Source organism: Podarcis liolepis (genome assembly GCF_965112155.1).
Source record: "Podarcis liolepis genome assembly, chromosome: 8".
Lineage (NCBI taxonomy): Eukaryota > Metazoa > Chordata > Lepidosauria > Squamata > Lacertidae > Podarcis > Podarcis liolepis.
This window is the reverse complement of record NC_139560.1, coordinates 89,546,779-89,560,534: the sequence shown is the minus strand read 5'-3', so window position 1 is coordinate 89,560,534 and position 13,756 is coordinate 89,546,779. Positions and strand designations below refer to the sequence as shown.

Here is a 13,756-nt window from a genome sequence, read left to right as displayed (position 1 = left end):
CGTGTCTGTCCCAGATAAAAGTGAAAGCAGAACAGAACAAAGGACTGAGACTCTCCGAAGTGACCGCAGAGTCTCACCCCGCCCCACAGTAGGCAGGACTCACACTCTGAGCTGTTTAACCCTGTAAGCTCAGGTTTTCCTCACAGTGGTTGCTATGGGGTTGGGGTGGGTGTTTGAAGTGGAAAAAGAGGGTTTTTTAGCAAGGTGTGTTGGGAAGAAGAAGGGGGAGAACAGCCTTGGGCAGGCTGGCTGCAGGCTGGCTGGACTCCAGTGCCCCTCCTAAGATGACCATGCTGTGCGATCTGTACACCTTCCATGCATTCTGAAGGTGTAATGTGGGAGTAAATCATATTTCTTAATGTTACAACAGTCTCCGCTGTGTTTTCAATTTTCCCAAGGAGCACAGACCCTGAGTGAGTGCCTGGAACCCCTTGGAAACTTGCCACCACCCAACAGAGTGGGGGTGACGCCCAACTTTTGTAACAATGTCCATCTCCTGTTCTCTGGCCAATCACCACCCAGCCAATCTCAATCCAAAAGATGGAACAGGGACTTATAATAATAAATTTGATCTGACTGGAGCAATTGGATCCTAGCTCTGGTTGTGCTGTTCCCGCCCCCCTCCTTCCTGTTGCCATGTTAATCTTATGAGGAATCTGGCCTTACCAGGCCTACCTGGAAGTCAAGACGCCTATTCTGAGCGTTCCTGGTGAGTCTCCTTTTCCTCATGTTATTCTCACAGATGAGGCTGAGGGACATGGACCAGCCCAAGGTCATGCAGGGTGCTTCATGGGAATCTTAACCCTGGTCTTCTAGGCCTTGTCCACTTAATGGCCCTTCATTTGATTCCACATTCTGGAAAGAAGGTGTAGAAGTAAATAAACCAGGAGAGGGGGTAGTCCTGTCTCATATCTCTGGCCTTGTTAAGAGTCCTGTATGGCATCTTTTACACTTCAGGGTGTAATTCGGCACATACTTACCAAGGAGCACTTGCCATGGAATTCAGTGGGGCTTACTTCTGAATCATGTATGGCTAGAAACTGTGGCAGCAGAGAGCCTTCCGAACCAAGTTAAGACACTTACTTGCTAAGCATTTATACATTTATGCAACATTTCAATGTCCATTATTTCTTTGACGAAGAGGATAGGGAGAGAATCAGAACAGGTGGAGCCTGGAGGACACATAATTTTTTTCCCAGCAGAGAAGCAACTGTGACAGCAAGAACCCCTTCTGAACCAGTAAGACACTTGCTAGTTTAGGTGGGTGTTAAGCATTTGTGCTTAAATGTCCACAGTTAAGGGAGGAGGGTGCGGAGAAAACCAGGACAACTTGACTAGGCCCCTGTAACCACATTTCACACCCCCCCCATGAACTCCTAGCAACCCTACCAAGTGCAATGGGCACCAGCCATCCCTGGCTAGGGGCTTCAAAAGCTGGAAGTGGCCCAGGCCTCTAAGAAGGTCTTTGTGCTGCTGAGGAGAATAACATGCATTTAGCCTGGAGGTCTCTCAATAGGGTTCCTCAACACACAGGAAAAAGAAAATGCCCTGAAATGCAAAATATAAAAATGGTAAAATGAAGCACAAAGTGCAAAAGAAAAGAAAAAGAAACCACCCCTCAGTATTTAATACCAAAATCAGACAATACAGTTTCACCAAATTCATCCTGCAAAATTTTTTCAGCCCCTTTCATGCACCTCAGATTAAGGGGCATATCTCCCTGAGGTGGCAGCATAATATGCCCACAATCCCATTCACAGCACAAGGTGTTCACACCCCACGACAGATACAGCTGCTACTGCTCCATCTAATACAAGTGCCTGCTTATAGTTCACACACATGCAACAGCAGATTCTTTCCTAGCCTAGCATCCTCCAAATGTACAAGTTTCTGTTCCATAAACTTGTGACCACTTGGCCACAAGGAGCAGGCAGGTCTTCGGTTGACTCCACCCTGAGTCTAAGGCTCCAGCTTCCATGCCAGGCCCAGAGTCTGTTCACATCCCAGCATGGAATTAGATAAAGATAAGCCCAACATGAGTCTGTGGCACTTTTAAGATTCAGTGTGGTGGGAGAGCCAGCCAAACAACTCTTCAACCTGCTGGAGCCCATCTGCTCTCTCCTCTCCCCTGACTGTCACAAAGAGCTGCATTACTGCCTGCTACACTTTGGGGGAAGAGAGAGAGGTGTGGAAGAGTTTGGAAGGGAGAAAAGAGACTAACAACTATGGAGACACTATAGAGAGATAGTTGTATTGTTTGTATATTGCAGTATAGTACTTTGCATGGTATCAATCATAGGCATGGGACAAAGTGCACACCTGACAGGGAACTCCAACCAATCCTGGCTCTCTGATTAACGTACCTGTATAACGTGGGTGTTGTCAAACAGTTCTGGTATCATTTATATATTACATTTTTAGGTGTACCTCTAAAAAAATGTAATGTGTGGATCAGCCCTAAATCTTTGGAAATACACCATCAGTGGACATTGGGGTCAAAATTACAAATGCATAGGGAGACATATGGGTCAGGTCTCATGTGTAATTTCTGTCCAGGTATCAAAACAGGTTTGGGGAAATTCTCCCCAAGGTCTGTTGCTTCTTAGATCATGAGCCACCAAACATACTAAATTCTGTGGAAACCCTATGTTTCTCTACATAGAAAGAGTTACTTTTGCAAAACATAGCCTACATAAGTTAGTTAAATTGGCTTGATTTGTTCTAAGCACAGGACATGAGCTCCTTTGGTGGAGAATGTGGGGTACTCAAGACAAGGGTTCATTGTGGAATTAGTGCTTCTCCTGCCTGCATGGTTTTTACAGCATCCAGAGGCACCACCTTCTCCAGTGGATTGAGGGAACCAGTTGCAATGTCCTCAATAAATATGGATGTTCTTTCAGTTTACAAAGAAGCAAGGAAGAGATACAGGCGAAGAAGTACTACTCCAAATGCTAAGAAACTCTGGCTTGTATTTATGCTGTTCTCTATCTTTCCACCCATTCCACACCCTGATGTTCACACAGCTCCAGATAATGCAGGGGAAACAGCTTTCTGGAAGTGGATAATTGGCACCTGGTAACATCAGGGACGTGGGTGGCACTGTGCGTTAAACCACAAAGCCTAGGACTTGCCGATCAGAAGGTTGGCGGTTTGAATCCCCGCGATGGGGTGAGCTCCCATTGCTCGGTCCCTGCTCCTGCCAACCTAGCAGTTCGAAAGCACGTCGAAGTGCAAGTAGAGAAATAGGTACCGCTCCGGCGGGAAGGTAAACGGCGTTTCCGTGCGCTGCTCTGGTTTGCCAGAAGCGGCTTAGTCATGCTGGCCGCATGACTCGGAAGCTGTACGCCGGCTCCCTCGGCCAATACAGCGAGATGAGCGCCGCAACCCCAGAGTCGGTCACGACTGGACCTAATGGTCAGGGGTCCCTTTACCTTTTACCTAACATCAGTACAGGTGTGCTCATTTGTGCAAGTGTGGGGAACAACTCATACACAGAAGTGAAAAAAAGCCCTATAAGTACCCCTAAGAATCCACTTTTGGTATTTGATGCTGTGGTGGGAGAAACCAGATTGTGCCCCTCTGGCTCAGAATCAGCAAGCTTCTCCTGTCCTTGGGGAATTTAGTAAGAATTTCTTATATTTCACTTAAGTGGAACAGTTTCAATCTTCCCTGTGTCTCTGGCTTTCTAAAGACATCCAGCTTGTGAGACAGATGTGAGTGCCCACAAGCAAACAGAACAGGTGCTGTGCTCTTCCCACTGTGAATGGGCACAAATGGGGCAGGCAGCAAAGCGGAATTGAGGAGGAAAGTGATTTCCCACCCACCTCAAGAAACAAGACATCAGCAGCTCTCATGAATTCATACTACTCCAAAGGCAATCACACACACACACACACACACACACACACACACACACACACCTCAAGTGCTTTAAATAGCTGGATAGGATCCCTGAAGGATCTAAAAAGCAAACGTATCCCACAGACATCTGGATCATGGCAAATTAAGAACAAGTCCCTCCATCCCAAGCATTTCTCCATATGCTTCTCACACCTAACTGAGGGAATTCTAGGTCAAAGTACCTCCTTGAAATGTCAGGGTTCAGAAGAGTCAGCCTAATGTTCTTATCCCACATCCCAACTCCCCACTACTATTTGGCATTTAACCCTTACATAGCCTTTGTCCTGGATATCCAAAGGTGCACTTATTTCCATTTTATTTCAGTTTTGTTGTTGTTGTTTATTCAGTTTATAGAATCATGGAATAGCAAAGTTGGAAGGGATCACAAGGGTCATCTAGTCAAACCCCCTAGAACAGAACACATAGGCTTATTTAACGACAACAACAACAACAAGGCTTGTTATTTAATGAACATAAAGAACACAAAGATACAGCCAGAGAACTAAAAAACAAAACATTCTGGGGGTATTACTCAGTTGTAACAGATGACATTGGCAGGTGTTTATGGCTTGCATAATTAAGCCACTTCCGCCCTAAGGAGGAGGTGGGGTTGCGGGCTTCACGGCCCCTCCATGCACACGGTGGGTGGAGGCCAGCCCCGCGCGATTGGGGGGATTCCCGGCCGCGTCACCCCCTAGCCAGCCAATCGGCTGGTTCGGGGGCATGGCCTGCCCTATAAAGGCAGGAAGCGGCTGGGGATCTCTCTCTTTGCCGCCCGCCAGCTGTTCCTGTTTTTCCCACCCTCTCACCCTATAAGGTTTGCATTTTTTTGACCTTGCTATGGACCTTGGTTGGTTGCCGTTGAGGGGCCTGGTAGGAATTTTTCCACTTGGCAAATTGGCACCAGCCACTTGGTTTTCACCTACCTCGTAGTAAATCATCAGAACTTTCTGGGTATTGGCGGTTAGGCATTCGTATAGTTCTGTAGATAGAAGAGGGGAGATAGTACCATCACCTGCCCCGCATATTGAAGGGTAGTCCGATAAAGGATTCCGGGGGGCGTGGCCCTGTCCAAAACCTGGGGAGGTTAGGGCCTAAGGCACGCCCCCTATCAGTGACCCAGGGGGGGTTCCTAGTTGATGTGTGTCAGCAGGACTCCCCCTACTGGTGGTTAATCCTTCCCGGACTTCAAGCAGGCAGGCTGGAGTTGGATATAGTCGGTTAGGACCAATGCCTAAGCCAATACTGCTCATCACCTGTAACCAATAAAGTTGTGACCTTTTTAGCCCATTAACCTTAATAACTGCATCATGTGTCATTATTTCCACCGGGGGGGGGGGGTCGGGAACTAGCCATGCACCACAGTTACCTGTAGTTACAAACCTCTCTCCCTCCTTTGTAAGAGCTGAGGGGAAGCATTTCTTGAGCATCAATTTCATTAAGTGCAGACATCTTATAATTTACAGCCTTGGCTATATTCTTGTCAGAAGAAACTTACTCAGGAATGAATGAGCTGAAGTGAAACAGGAAGCAAAAGCAAGAGATAGGGCTGAGACAGTTCTTCTCCTGAATATTTACACATGGCTTTCTCTAACAAAGTGTGAGAAGAAACAAGCTCATTCTAAACTTGAGCAGTTCCTAAAGGAAATATAGTCCCTCCTCATATAGAACACAGGAGAAGGCAGACAGAAGGAAATGCCCTGGAATGACTCACTAGTGTCTGGGAATGTATCTCAATATTAAATACACTAGCGTCTATTCATCAATATTAGGACAGCACACAAAGCTGGAGTTCATAGAATCATAGAATCATAGAGTTGGAAGAGACCACAAGGGCCATCGAGTCCAACCCCCTGCCAAGCAGGAAACACCATCAGAGCACTCCTGACATATGGTTGTCAAGCCTCTGCTTAAAGACCTCCAAAGAAGGAGACTCCACCACACTCCTTGGCAGCAAATTCCACTGTCGAACAGCTCTTACTGTCAGGAAGTTCTTCCTAATGTTAGCTTCAGTATTTGCAAATTAGTGGCTTTTACCAGCTTGGGCTAATACACTAGCTGTGGCCTCTGCTGGAACATAGGATCCTAAGTATAGATACTTTCATTCATGTTTGGGGACCATGGATGTAGCCAGGATTTATGTCTGGGGCAGAATTACTTACTTACTTACTTACTTACTTACTTACTTACTTACTTACATGATTTGGGGATCAACAGGTTTTATGCTCTACAGAAAACTGTGCTAGGACACAGTTCAGAAATTAGAAATGTGCTTGACTGGTGCAAGACAGCGCAATCATCTTGCATGTGTTCTTCTAACAGCTGCACTGGCTAGCAATGAGTTTCTGGGCTCAGTTGAAGTGCTGGTTTTGACCCAGAAAGCTGTAAATGATATTGGTGCTGGTTATCTCAGGGATAATCTCCTCCCATATTAACCCCTCATTCCCTTAGTTCTAAGGTCAGTGAACAAGGCCCTGTAAATAATGTAATCTCTTCTGAGTGCTAGATTAGAACCTCTAAGGAACAGTGCAAATTAAGCTAGTATGCTACATGAGACACTGGATCCCCCATCAACAAGCAGAAAGGCAGACACACAATCCACATTCCAAAATATATTTTAGAAGATGGCATCCACTTCAATCTTACATAAATCTGTGGGAACCAACCCTCAGTGCCTTCTGCCATCAAATTATTTTGGAAAGATATGTTTAAGGATGATGAGTTGCTTTCACATCTTTTTGTACTTAAAATTAAAAGCAGGGGTGAGAATTAGTTCAGGTTGTTTTGTAGCTGCATATTGAAAATTACAATACTTTTTTCAAAAATGCTTCCTGGTCTACTTGGCAGCTTGAAACAGGCCCAGTCCCCCCACAGCTGCAAGCCTGATGCTGAACATCACCAGTATTTGAATTTCCTTTCCCACCCCTCCATGCAGTTGGTAAGTCCTGCTGACTACTATTTGATGTCAATACAGGCTCCAGATTCATAGAAACCGGAAGGGTCACACATCAGCTGCTGCTTACAGCCAAAACATGTTCAGCAAATATGGATCTGTGGTAAGAATGGTTGTGGGAAAGAATTAAATGCATAAAGAGAAACCACCAAAAACAGTATCTGAAGAAGTGTGCATGCACACAAAAGCTCATACCAATAACAAACTTAGTTGGTCTCTAAGGTGCTAATGAAAGGTTTTCTTGTGTGTGTGTGTGTTTCTTTGTGGCTGATTAGCTGTTCTCCCTGTGCAAAGGTCAGAGGGGGCAGGGTTTCTGCGGCGCGCGCAGTTTGATCCATCTTTTAGATTTAGGGGAGCTAGTCTCAAACATTTGTTGGGGGAGACCTAGGTTTTTTTCTTGTGGGGGGAGTTATTTGTCCTATCTTCACGCTTTTTATGATGGAGGACCGCCGTAGCCACCCCCAACGACACGTTCTCAGGCTGGAGGGGGAGGGAACAGCTGCAGTCACCTGCAGTTCCTGCGCAATGTTTGCCATCTTGCCAAAGGTTGCAGGCAGCTTTACCTGCAGCAATTGCATGTTGATTGCCCTCTTAAAAGACAAAGTCCAGCAACTGGAGGAACGTGTAGCTACGCTCCAAAGAATTAGAGAGCTGGAGCTCTTCTTGGAAGCAACAGAGCACACCGTCTCCACCAAGGAGGAGACAGGGGACTCCCCTGAGAAGGAGGCTAGTTCACCAACACAGGAGCCAGATATATGGAGAAACGTGACTCAAAGAAGTAGGATGCCCAGGGTTCACTCTGATTATTTAGAAATACACAATCGCTTTGAGGTCCTCTCCCCTAGCATGGAAGACGAAGAGCAGACTCCATTTGAGGATCTCTCCCTCATTACAGTCGATCAGGTATATGAAGACAAGCAGCAAAGTCAGTCCTCAGGGAATGTGCAGGCGACCTTGGAATGGACAGCTCACGGAAGAACCCCGACCAAACCTAAGAGGAGGCGTGTAGTGGTGATAGGGGGTTCCCTACTGAGGGGAACAGAAGCAGTGATCTGTGGGCCTGACAAGATGTCTCGGGAAGTGTGCTGTCTCCCCGGGGCTAAGATCCAAGATGTAACTGAACGACTGCAAGGAATCATAAAACCCACTGACGAATACCCCTTCCTTTTGGTTCATGTGGGAACCAATGACACTGCAAGCAATAGCCTCCAGAAGATCAAAAGAGACTACGAGGCTCTCGGCAGGAAATTGAAGCAACTAAATGCACAAATTGTCATCTCATCTGTCCTCCCAGTTGAACGACGTGGCCCAGGGAGAGAGGGAAAAATAGTGGAAGTGAACAGCTGGCTTCGCAAATGGTGTAAACAGGAACGGTTTGGATTCTTAGATCACGGACTGCAGTTTCTTGAAGATGGACTTCTGGCAAGCGATGGGCTGCACCTCACAACGGTTGGGAGAAATGTTTTTGCCAAAAATCTCAGAAACCTCATCAGGAGGGCTTTAAACTGACTAATGTGGGGGAGGGAGACAGTGCTCCTGAAGGTAGGAGTCTATCAATTGATGAAGATGATCATCCAAATGTCATAGACCAAATGGAGCAAACAGCACGCAGACCTAGTAGTGGGAGGAAAAAATCCTTAAATAAGAGACACGGGGGAATGATTAACGGACTTCAATGTCTGTACACTAATGCGCAAAGCATGGGAAATAAACAAGATGAGCTTGAGCTCTTGGTACAGCAAACTAAATATGACATAATAGGCATCACTGAAACCTGGTGGGATAAGTCCCACGATTGGAATGTAATAATGGGGGGATACAATCTATTTCGGAGAAACAGACCAGACAAGAAAGGAGGAGGAGTGGCGTTATATGTCAGGGATGTGTATACCTGTGAAGAGATCCAAGATTTAGAACCTCAAAGCCAAAGTGAGAGCATTTGGGTCAAAATTAAGGGAGAGAAGAATAACAGTGACCTCATTGTGGGAGTTTACTATAGATCCCCAAGCCAAACGGAGGACATAGATGATGCCTTCCTGGAACAGATGGCCAAGCATGCAAAAGGAAGGGAGATAGTAGTAATGGGGGACTTCAATTACCCGGATATTTGTTGGATGTCAAACTGAGCCAAGAGCATAAGGTCAAACAGATTCCTCACTGGCCTTGCAGACAACTTCATTGTCCAGGAAGTGGGAGAAGCAACAAGAGGAACAGCCATTTTAGATCTGGTCCTAACCAATGTTGATGACCTGGTTATTGGGGTAGAAGTGGAAGGATCATGAGGCGTGAGTGATCATGCTCTTCTGAAGTTTACTATACAGTGGAAAGGAGCAGCCAAGCATACTAGGACTCAATTTCTTGACTTTAAGAAAGCCGACTTCATAAAACTTAGGGAAGTGCTGCGTGAGATCCCATGGACAGTAATACTAAAAGGAAAGGGAGTTCATGATGGCTGGGAGTTTGTTAAGAGGGAGATAGTAAAAGCACAACGTCAGGCAATACCAATGAGACGGAAACATGGAAGGTGCCTAAAGAAGCCAGGGTGGCTATCTAAAGAACTTTTAACTGAGTTAAGATTAAAAAAGGATGTGTACAAAAAATGGAAAAGGGGGGAAACCACCAAAGAGGAATTCAAACAAATAGCCAGCACGTGCAGACACAAAGTCAGAAAAGATAAAGCACAGAATGAACTCAGGTTTGCTAGAGAGGTTAAAAGCAACAAAAAAGGCTTTTATGGGTATGTTCGTAGCAAAAGGAAGAACAAAGAAACAGTGGGGTCACTCAGAGGAGAAGATGGTGAAATGCAAACAGGGGACACAGAAAGGGCTGAACTTCTCAATGCCTTCTTTGCCTCAGTCTTCTCCGATAAAGAAAACAATGCCCGACCTGAAGAATTTGGAGCAAATGATTCAGCAAAGGAAACACAGCCCAAAATAACTAAGGAGATAGTACAAGAATACTTGGCTAGTTTAGATGTATTCAAGTCTCCAGGGCCAGATGAACTGCATCCAAGAGTATTAAAAGAACTGGCAGATGTGATCTCAGAACCACTGGCAGTCATCTTTGAGAATTCCTGGAGAACAGGCGAAGTCCCAGCAGCCTGGAGGAGGGCAAATGTTGTCCCTATTTTCAAAAAGGGGAAAAGAGAGGACCCAAATAATTACCGCCCAGTCAGTCTGACATCAATACCAGGAAAGATTCTGGAGCAGATCATTAAGCAAACAGTCTGTGAGCACCTAGAAAGGAATGCTGTGATCACCAATAGTCAGCATGGATTTCTGAAAAATAAGTCATGTCAGACTAACCTGATCTCGTTTTTTGACAGAATTACAAGCCTGGTAGATGAAGGGAATGCAGTGGATATAGCCTACCTTGATTTCAGCAAGGCATTTGACAAGGTGCCCCATGATATTCTTGTAAAAAAGCTGGTAAAATGCGGTCTTGACTATGCTACCACTCAGTGGATTTGTAACTGGCTGACTGACCGAACCCAAAGGGTGCTCATCAATGGTTCCTCTTCATCCTGGAGAAGAGTGACTAGTGGGGTGCCACAGGGTTCTGTCTTGGGCCCGGTCTTATTCAACATCTTTATCAACGACTTGGATGATGGACTCAAGAGCATCCTGATCAAATTTGCAGATGACGCCAAACTGGGAGGGGTGGCTAACACCCCAGAGGACAGGATCACACTTCAAAACGACCTTGACAGATTAGAGAACTGGGCCAAAGCAAACAAGATGAATTTTAACAGGGAGAAATGTAAAGTATTGCACTTGGGCAAAAAAAATGAGAGGCACAAATACAAGATGGGTGACACCTGGCTTGAGAGCAGTACATGTGAAAAGGATCTAGGAGTCTTGGTTGACCACAAACTTGACATGAGCCAACAGTGTGACGCGGCAGCTAAAAAAGCCAATGCAATTCTGGGCTGCATCAATAGGAGTATAGCATCTAGATCAAGGGAAGTAATAGTGCCACTGTATTCTGCTCTGGTCAGACCTCACCTGGAGTACTGTGTCCAGTTCTGGGCACCACAATTCAAGAAGGACACTGACAAACTGGAACGTGTCCAGAGGAGGGCAACCAAAATGGTCAAAGGCCTGGAAACGATGCCTTATGAGGAACGGCTAAGGGAGCTGGGCATGTTTAGCCTGGAGAAGAGGAGGTTAAGGGGTGATATGATAGCCATGTTCAAATATATAAAAGGATGTCACATAGAGGAGGGAGAAAGGTTGTTTTCTGCTGCTCCGGAGAAGCGGACACGGAGCAATGGAGCCAAACTACAAGAAAGAAGATTCCACCTAAACATTAGGAAGAACTTCCTGACAGTAAGAGCTGTTCGACAGTGGAATTTGCTGCCAAGGAGTGTGGTGGAGTCTCCTTCTTTGGAGGTCTTTAAGCAGAGGCTTGACAACCATATATCAGGAGTGCTCTGATGGGGTTTCCTGCTTGGCAGGGGGTTGGACTCGATGGCCCTTGTGGTCTCTTCCAACTCTATGATTCTATGATTCTATGAAAGGAATCTTTTTATTTTGTTTCACCAAAACAGAGGCAGAGAGGGAAAGTGGAGTAAGAAGGTTTGGTATATAATGTGAATGAAAATAGCTTTAAATAAAATTTCAGCTTTAAATCGGGGGTGGCGGGTTATAGCAGCTTAACAATGTCAGTGTCATGTGGATCTGTTTTTGGATTACTGGAAGATAATTCTGGTTGGTTGGCATCTTTCTGTCTTGGGAGGCAATGGAAGAGTGTGCCCTTGGGGGCGAAGTCAATGAGAGGAGAAATAGTCTGAAGGGAAAGACCTTATCTGCAGTGTTATGTCAGTAGGAGGAACTTCCAGGGGAGGTCACGCTTTGTTTTTATCGGATTGAATTTTTGTCTTTTTTATAAAAAATGTATTTTTATTAAAGATTTCTTGGTTTACAAAAGTATGTGCAATGTCTCTTTTTTCAAGTTACATTTTCTACAGATCAGGGAGAAAGAGGTGGAGGGGGGAATGGTGAGTGGGGTGGGGTGGGGTGGGGAGGGGTAGCAATACTTCTATTCTACTTACTGTATGTGTGGGGTTTTGTGTCAGCATCACTTGTTCTCTTTATTATTTGCTTGTATTCCTTTGGTGGTGAGAGAGGTTGGGGTTGGCCTAGGGCAGGGGTTGGCAAGGTTTATCTTGCCTGGGCTGGATGAGTGACATGGAGATCCCTCCGTGGGCTGGATCATGTGCAGCGTGAGCACGCACGCCCATGATTTTCGGTGTCTGCATCTGCGCAGGCGCTATTTCCGGCACCGCAGAAACAAGTCCTCGCTCTGCGCTGTGCTGGTTTAGTGCAGAACATGAGTGGGCAGCTCGGTTCAGGGGCGGCTTGTGGGCCGGTGAAACGACCTCTGCAAGCCGATTCCGGCCCATGGGCCTTAGGTTGAAGGCCCCTGGCCTAGGGTGTGGTTTGTTGGTTGTGATTGGTTGTGGTGAACTTTGTTTTCGTTTGTGAGTGGTGTGTGTGTGTGTGTGTGTGTGTGTGTGTGTGTGTGTGTGTGTTTGGATCAGGTTAGCCATATTGAATTGAATGCTGTTGGTGGGTTCTTGTTGTTGTCTTGTTGGGCTGTGTATGTAATAAAGGGTAAACATATTGGGGTGAAAGTTTCTTCTATTTGTCCCCGTGTCAGTTTCAGTTTGTTGGTTAGTTCCCCCCCCCCCCCATACCACTGTTCTATGCTTACTCCTGACAGGTCTCTTGAGTGTCTGGCTATGATGTTTCTGGCTGCTGAGAATAGGTGGGTTATAAGCTCTTTGTGTTGTGAATAGGCATTATTGTCTTGGAAGATGTTTAGTAGGACCAGTTCTGGGGTGACCTCTAATACTTGCTTAGTTATTTTGCACATTTCTTGTATGACTGATGTTCAGAAGAGTTGGATTTTAGGACATTTCCACCACGTGTGGTATGTGCCTGTGGAGGTGCATCCTCTCCAGTATTTTGGTGAGGCTCTGAGGCGTATTAGTGTTAGTTTCCATGGTGTTAGGTACCACCTGTAAGTGAGTATCAGAGTGAGTTCTTTTCTTTACACTGATATGGATTTAAAGGGAGGTTTAGACCACATTCTGGTCCTTTGGGTGGGGTTAATCTCATAGCCTATGTCATCCTCAAACTGTTTTTTGATTACGTCAAGGGGGTTTGTGGGATTTTGGAGTAGTAATTTGTATATTGTGGATACCATCCCTTTGCTGTGTCCCTTTGTTGTTAGGAGAAGGTTTTCAAAGGTTGCCAAGGGCCTAGTTGCTGATTTTACTACTGGATTGTTTAAGAGGGCATGTAATTGGTGATGTGTTAGCCAGGGCATTTAATTTTTGTCTTTGTTTTTGTTTTTCTAGCCTTATACAATCTAAATGATGCATGGATATAGCAAACATACCTGTCTGCGTTTTCAATGATATTGCAGTGCACTGGTATACCAACAAATGAAGTGCTGGGAAATAAGGAGGAGAGGGGAAGGAGAGGTTCTGCAGACTGCCCACTGAGGAGCAAGTGCCTAAGGGTAAGTACCGTATTTTTCGCTCTATAACACGCACTCGACCATAACACACATGTAGTTTTTAGAGGAGGAAAATCCGTAGGCATGCCACCCGTAGGCATTCCCTCCATAACACGCACAGACATTTCCCCTTACTTTCTAGGAGGAAAAAAGTGAGTGTTATGGTGCAAAAAATACGGTGTCCAGGCACCAACATGGATCCTAAACATTCACTGGCAGGAAACCAAGTGCTGCAGGTATCTGTGAGGAGCATTTCACAGCATTCTGGACTTCAGCTATATCAGTCTGTTTTGTCTCTTCTTTTCTCCTGCCTTGCTCCCTGGGTGGCTGCAAGCAGCAAGGACATTCTCCTTCTCACAGCAAGAGGCATGAAAACAG

At 45.7% G+C, this 13,756-nt stretch overlaps 1 protein-coding gene across 1 annotated transcript in view; it reads right to left on the bottom strand.

Moving 5' to 3' along the window:
- The window catches only part of LOC310713831 (uncharacterized protein), a gene marked incomplete at its 3' end in the record, with an annotated part of 476,441 nt that overhangs the window by 266,212 nt on the left and 196,473 nt on the right, over positions 1-13,756 (bottom strand). The window lies entirely within an intron of this gene.